This window comes from Octopus bimaculoides, chromosome 30 (assembly GCF_046866305.1).
Source record: "Octopus bimaculoides isolate indiv1 chromosome 30, ASM4686630v1, whole genome shotgun sequence".
NCBI classification, from domain to species: Eukaryota; Metazoa; Mollusca; class Cephalopoda; order Octopoda; family Octopodidae; genus Octopus; species Octopus bimaculoides.
In genome coordinates, this window is record NC_142957.1 from 15,213,772 (window position 1) to 15,220,578 (window position 6,807).

At 36.8% G+C, this 6,807-nt stretch overlaps 1 protein-coding gene across 6 annotated transcripts in view; it reads left to right on the forward strand.

Moving 5' to 3' along the window:
* Positions 1-2,001: 2,001 nt before the first annotated feature.
* The window catches only part of LOC149130225 (uncharacterized), a 38,590-nt gene continuing 33,784 nt past the window's right edge, over positions 2,002-6,807 (forward strand). The window contains exon 1 of one of the 6 annotated variants that reach the window (XR_016239219.1): positions 2,002-2,307. The gene's annotated coding sequence lies outside the window, so the exon portion shown is untranslated. Of the gene's footprint in view, positions 2,308-3,273; positions 3,821-6,807 lie in introns of those variants that run through there. The other 5 variants (XM_089346338.1, XM_089346341.1, XR_016239220.1 and 2 more) reach the window with 5 other exon arrangements.

Consider the following 6,807-nt stretch of genomic DNA (forward strand, 5'->3'; position numbering starts at 1 on the left):
TTACATACATCCGCATGCACAAGCATGCAACTAGGTCTCAAGCTGACAGATGCAGCCTCCGTAACAGACCAAGTCAATAGTCACTGAAAAGATGGCAAGTAGCAACAAAAGAGCTTTGACAAACGAAAATAAAAGAAGCAAATTAAACAATCAATTAATTAGTTGCATATTTAACCAGTTGACTAATAATAAAGAAAAAGTGGAATTGAACCAGTGCATGTGTCAATTATATTAGCATAATGACTTTCTCTAGACACAATAAAATTTGTTCCAACACTGCTCTCGAGTAACTTAAAGTTGACCTTAAAAATATACTCATCACTACAATAGGTGAATGATCTATATACACAGATATGCAGGAAGTAAATAGACAGCTTTAATTTTTAAAATCACTTTATCATGCTGGTACTGTATTTCCAATTTTATATATGTATGTATATAGCGAAATTGTGATGGCACCTGTGCCCAGCATCGCCTTTCTGGCACTTGTGCCCGCGGCATGTGTAAGGACTTTCGAGCGAGGTCGTTGCCAGTGCCCCTGGACTGGCTCTTGTGCGGGTGGCACATAAGATACACCATTTTGAGCGTGGCCGTTGCCAGTACCGCCTGACTGGCCTTCATGCGGGTGACACGTAAAAGCACCCACTCTCTGAGTGGTTGGCGTTAGGAAGGGCATCCAGCTGTAGAAACTCTGCCAAATTTAGATTGGAGCCTGGTGTTGCCATCCGGTTTCACCAGTCCTCAGTCAAATCGCCCAACCCATGCTAGCATGGAAAGCGGACGTTAAACGATGATGATGATGATGATGATGATATATATATAATCTAAATAAAACAGCAAAGCAAATTCTTTAACACATAATTAATAATTTATTACAATTGATTCTGTCCGAACTCTGTTTGCAATGCAAGTTTATGCAAAAGTCCGAAGTGAAGAATTTTCGTATTATTCGTGGTATTAAGACATTAGAGTGGATCCTCATCAGACTTGCATCGAAGGCGTTGAGCTTTTTTTTTTTTTTTTTTTTGGCTTATATCAGGAGGAAACAAAAAATAGATAAAAGTGTGGTTAGGGGATGAATAATTAGTATAGAGATCAGAGAAGAAGAAGAAGAAAGAGAAGAAGAAAGGATGAAGGAGAAAGAAAGAAAAAGGGAATCAGTGTATCTGGACGAAAGATAGGGGTTAATGTGCAGAATAACCAGTTATATATATATGTTCATATAATGATATCTCCACAATGTGCTGATGAGGAAAACATGTAATCGCTACCAAAATAGCAAGAGATTTCTCTCCAAAGGATATATATATATATATATATATATACACACACACACACACACACACACACACACATACATATATATATATATATATATGTGTGTATATATATGTGCAGGATTGGCTGTGTGGTAAGTAGCTTGCTTCCCAACCACATGGTTCCGGGTTCAGTCTCACTGCGTGGCAGTTCAGTCTCACTGCGTGGCACTTCAGGCTGACCAAAGCCTTGTGAGTGGATTTGGTAGACGGAAACTGAAAGAAGCCCGTCGTATATATGTATGTATATATATATATATGTATATATATGTGTGTGTCTGTGTTTGTCCCTCCAACATCGCTTGACAACCAATGCTGGTGTGTTTACGTCCCCGTAACTTAGCGGTTCAGCAAAAGAGAGACCGATAGAATAAGTACTAGGCTTACAATGAATAAGTCATGGGGTCGATTTTCTCGACTCAAAGGCGGTGCTCCAGTATGACCGCAGTCAAACGACTGAAACAAGTAAAAGAGATACACACACACTCACACATAAATATATATATACACATATATATATATTCTTTTACTAGTTTCAGTCATTTGACTGCGGCCATGCTGGAGCACCGCCTTTAGTCGAACAAATCGACGCCATGACTTCAATCGGTGGAGGTAAGTTAATTACGGGTCAGTTAATTAGCGAACGAAGGCTAAACCAATAAACCTTGCGGATCTGCGAGGACGAGTTATCTCCCTTAGATCGTTTCAGTTGGTCGTTCATAGACGAAGGCTAAAATGGCTAACGAAGAATTCCAGCACCCATAGGTTGCTTCTAGACGGTAAGGACATTTTCATGTGTAATCCATGAATAGGGAATATCATGCTTGCAATAATAGCGTTTGAAATGGGGAAAAGGGCTATAAATCTCGTGTCGGGAATTTAATAGCAATCTGGTTCCAGAGAGTCTTTTAGGATTCTTGCTCGTTACTCCTGATTGAAGTAACGTGGACGGCCGATGAAGAATTAAGAATTACTTTATGGCTGCGATAAGGTAGGTAAAGAATAGAATCTTTTTTTTTTTATACCCAAGGTAAAGAATATGCAGCACATCAACCGTTTTCGACCGAAACCTATACACGAAAACGGCTGAGGTGCCGATTGTTTACCTTTGCTATTGTCTTTTATGCTTTACTTAATAGTGTCCAACCCATGCCAGCGTGGACAACGAACGTTAAATGATGATGACGATGATATATATACATGATGGGCTTCCATGCAGTTTCCCTCTCCCAAATTTAATTTCAGGCATTCGTCAACCAGATGCTATTGTAAAAAATTCTTGCTCTCTCCCATGTTCATGCACGACCAGCTATGAGTAGAGCAACGGATCCAGCAAGTTTGGAATATCGTTTATATTGTGTATCACTAACTAAAAAGACGAAATTTTAAAAAAATCTGTTTGCACTGTCGATAGAAGTGAACTTAACTCATGATGATCAGTTTCTCCGACTTGAAAACTGTTAGAAGTTACGGTTTAAAATTATTTTTAATGCAAAAATTCACCTGTTAAGAAGCAAAATAATAATAATAATAATAATAAATGGTCGATTTCGGCCATGAGAACTCCATTGGTGTGGCTCCCAGATTGCTATCTTGTAAGGTGTGGATTTCTATAGATTGCTACAAAAACTCAGCTTTACAATATGTAGCGTTAAACTAATACATCTGTTTGTTGTCTACACCACCTGTCTTCGTCTTTTTTTTTTTTTTTTTTTTTTGCTAATTCTCCATATATATATCATCATCCTCCTCATCATTTAACGTCCGCTTTCCAGACTAGCATAGGTTGGACGATTTGACTGAGGACTGGTGAGCCAGATGGCTGCATCAGGCTCCAGTCTGATCTGGCAGAGTTTCTACGGCTGGATGCCCTTCCTAACGCCAACCACTCCGGCTCTGCCAGATCAGATTGGAGCCTGGTGCAGCCATCTGGCTCACTAGTCCCCAGTCAAACCGTCCAACCCACACCAGCATGGAAAGCAGACGTTAAACGATGATGATATATTAAATTGGGTTTGGCACGAAATCAATTTCATAAATAGATTTTTTTTTTTTTGAATAACAGAACGCACATGTCAGAAATGGTTTTAAAAATTCCGTACTGGAATAATTGAATCTGATTAAATAATAAAATCGAATCTAATTCTGTCTGCGAGGGATTGTAGAGGGGTTAAATGTATCACAGACAACAATCGAAAACCACTTAAAAATGTCTTGGATTCGTTTTTTAAAAAGCTCGATATTTGGGCTCCGCAAAATCCAAGACAAAGAAATAAAATTAAAACGAAAACTCCCCTCCTTGTACACACAAAATATTAATCAAATACGTAAAAGAAACAGCGGTTGATAGGATCCAGCGAGAATCTTTTTTTGTTTATTTGTTATCGCCCTGACGGAAGGAGGCGAAAAGAAGAGACGGAAGCTTGGATCTAAACATGAGGAAGTAACGACGACCCTGGAGGGTGATTTACTTAATTAAAGGTCTTGGAAGGAACCCACTTTCTGTAAGTATATATATTTCTATACAACTATATATATTTATTATGATCATATCCTTCTCAATATCTTTGTATGTATATATATATTTATGTTAGTATAACCGTATATATGTATATTACATTCACATGTGAGTGGAATATATATCTATATATATATACATAATTATATATACATACACACCGGTGTTTGTGTATGTATATTTCTGCATAGATGTATAGGTCTATATATATATATATATATATATTTCGATCGCACGTGAGTGGAATATATATTCCATTGTGTGTATATATGTACACACGCAATATATACAACTACAATGATAACAATGCGTTAATCGTTAATTATTTATATCAATATTACAGAAACACCCATATATATACCCCGTAATTTATATATATATATATATATATATATATTACTGATTGTCCTATACTATACATATATAGATTCCTCTGTTTACTTAATTATCGAGGTCTCATTCTTTTGTTGTCATTTTATTATTAATATATATATATATATATATATATATATATATAGTACACACGCACGTGCGGTATATATACATCTTCAACGATCACATTATACTAGAGAAGTGAGAAATTATATTAAAAAAGACCCAGTTATACTTTTATGTTTCAGTCCAATGACTGTGGCCATGCTGGAGCACCGCCTCACTATTTGTTTGCTTATATGTCTGTATACACTTAAATGTAATATATAATAGATAATATGAAAGAATATGTATTAGCACATGCATCTATCTATCTATTTACCTATCTATTTACCTATCTATTTAAGTATTTGTTAGGTCTAAACTGATTCATTACTCAATACATATATATATATACTCAATATATTTAATTATATGTATTTATTTTCTCCTAATTAAGAATAATTCGGATAAAATAACTGGGTTAATAGAAAGCAGGGTAGCAAAGAACACAAAATAACTAGTGTAACTCCTGTTTGTGAGGCAGAAACTCCTTGATATTTTGGGTATTTGAGTATATATAAATTTAAAGAATGGAGTAAACGTATATTATAACTGCATACTTTTATTCCGACATATGTTTCGAAGAATTACAATCTATGCGATCCTTAGGAATCGGCGCTGTTAAAAATGTAAACTTCTCCTCAGGGAAATGTATGGGAACCAGCTTAAACGTAAGACATTATAACCGAGTATATATACTCAATATATATATATATATATATATATATATATATATATATATATATATACACATACACAGGGTGTTCAGAAAGTCTCTCCGTAGTAAGTATTTTATTGCAAAATATTTATAAGGTGGTATAAGACTACAAAAGAATATATTAAACTTTAAAAAAACTTTATGAGGTGTTGAAAAATTATCGTCCTTTGTTTTCAATACAGAAGTTGACTCTTCTACATGTTTTGAAATACATCTTGGTGGGGTCTGACCCTTGGAGAGTCAGGATGAATAAAAATTCACTGCGGAGAGACTTTTTGAACACCCTGTATACTATACATATACGCGCGCGCGCGTGCACTTATATATGTTGGGGTGGGCACGATCAGGAGTGTTTATTGCATTTTTGATTTTGAGAAAAAAAAATATTTTCCACAAATGTTCGCATCCTCACAAAAACTATATCAGCGAAGCAAATGGCCTTCCCTAAATGCATTAAAAGCATTATAACATATATAATCTGATCGCTATTTCAGAAAATTATCTCCGTTCTCTTTGGGAATATTAAAAAAAAAATTTAGATGGGGCAAAATGAGTAAGACATGGTAAGGTAAATTTGTTGCTTCTGTTCTCCCCCAAAATTTCATTTGAAAAAGCACTAATACAAATCGATATCTATCCCCTAGACATCAGGAAATTAGCAGTCATATTAGTATTCGTCAGGGAACCTGTGCTATCGTGTTGATGTCTACTTCCAGTATTCGTTTCCCCTCATCTCTCTCTTCTGGAATTTAAGGAATTTTGTTGAGATTAATACAAATCGATATCTATCCCCTAGACATCAGGAATTTAGCAGTCATATTAGTATTCGTCAGGGAACCTGTGCTCTCAGAGTTCAAATCGTGTTGATGTCTACTTCCAGTATTCGTTTCCCCTCTTCTCTCTCTTCTGGAATTTAAGGAATTTTGTTGAGAATCGATGAGTCATTGACCACTCCAATGACTCACAAAATTGGAAGGGCTGCTTCAGTCAGCCTTCCACTTCTTGTTACATGCAGACAATTCTTTGTGGTGCCATGGGTGAGGGCTGGCTGTCGGGAAGGAGCCAGTGGCAAACGAACTGTCTCCAAGTACTTGACAGGCCCCTTATAAAAGCACTCACCCTGTTTGACAATCTATGTTACAGGCCCCTTATAAAAGCACTCACCCTGTTTGACAATCTATGTTACAGGCCCCTTATAAAAGCACTCACCCTGTTTGACAATCTATGTTACAGGCCCCTTATAAAAGCACTCACCCTGTTTGACAATCTATGTTACAGGCCCCTTATAAAAGCACTCACCCTGTTTGACAATCTGTTACAGGCCCCTTATAAAAGCACTCACCCTGTTTGACAATCTATGTTACAGGCCCCTTATAAAAGCACTCACCCTGTTTGACAATCTATGTTACAGGCCCCTTATAAAAGCACTCACCCTGTTTGACAATCTATGTTACAGGCCCCTTATAAAAGCACTCACCCTGTTTGACAATCTATGTTACAGGCCCCTTATAAAAGCACTCACCCTGTTTGACAATCTATGTTACAGGCCCCTTATAAAAGCACTCACCCTGTTTGACAATCTATGTTACAGGCCCCTTATAAAAGCACTCACTCTGTTTGACAATCTATGTCCCCTCTGTCTTCTTGGTGTATGTATTCCAAGCAGTTTCAGCCCCAATTTTTTGCTGATGGCAGTTTCTTTTCGTCTGAAGATCATGACCAAATGCAGCATACCCTCATGTGACTATGTACGCCAATCCTTGACCCTTCAGGAATTTTCT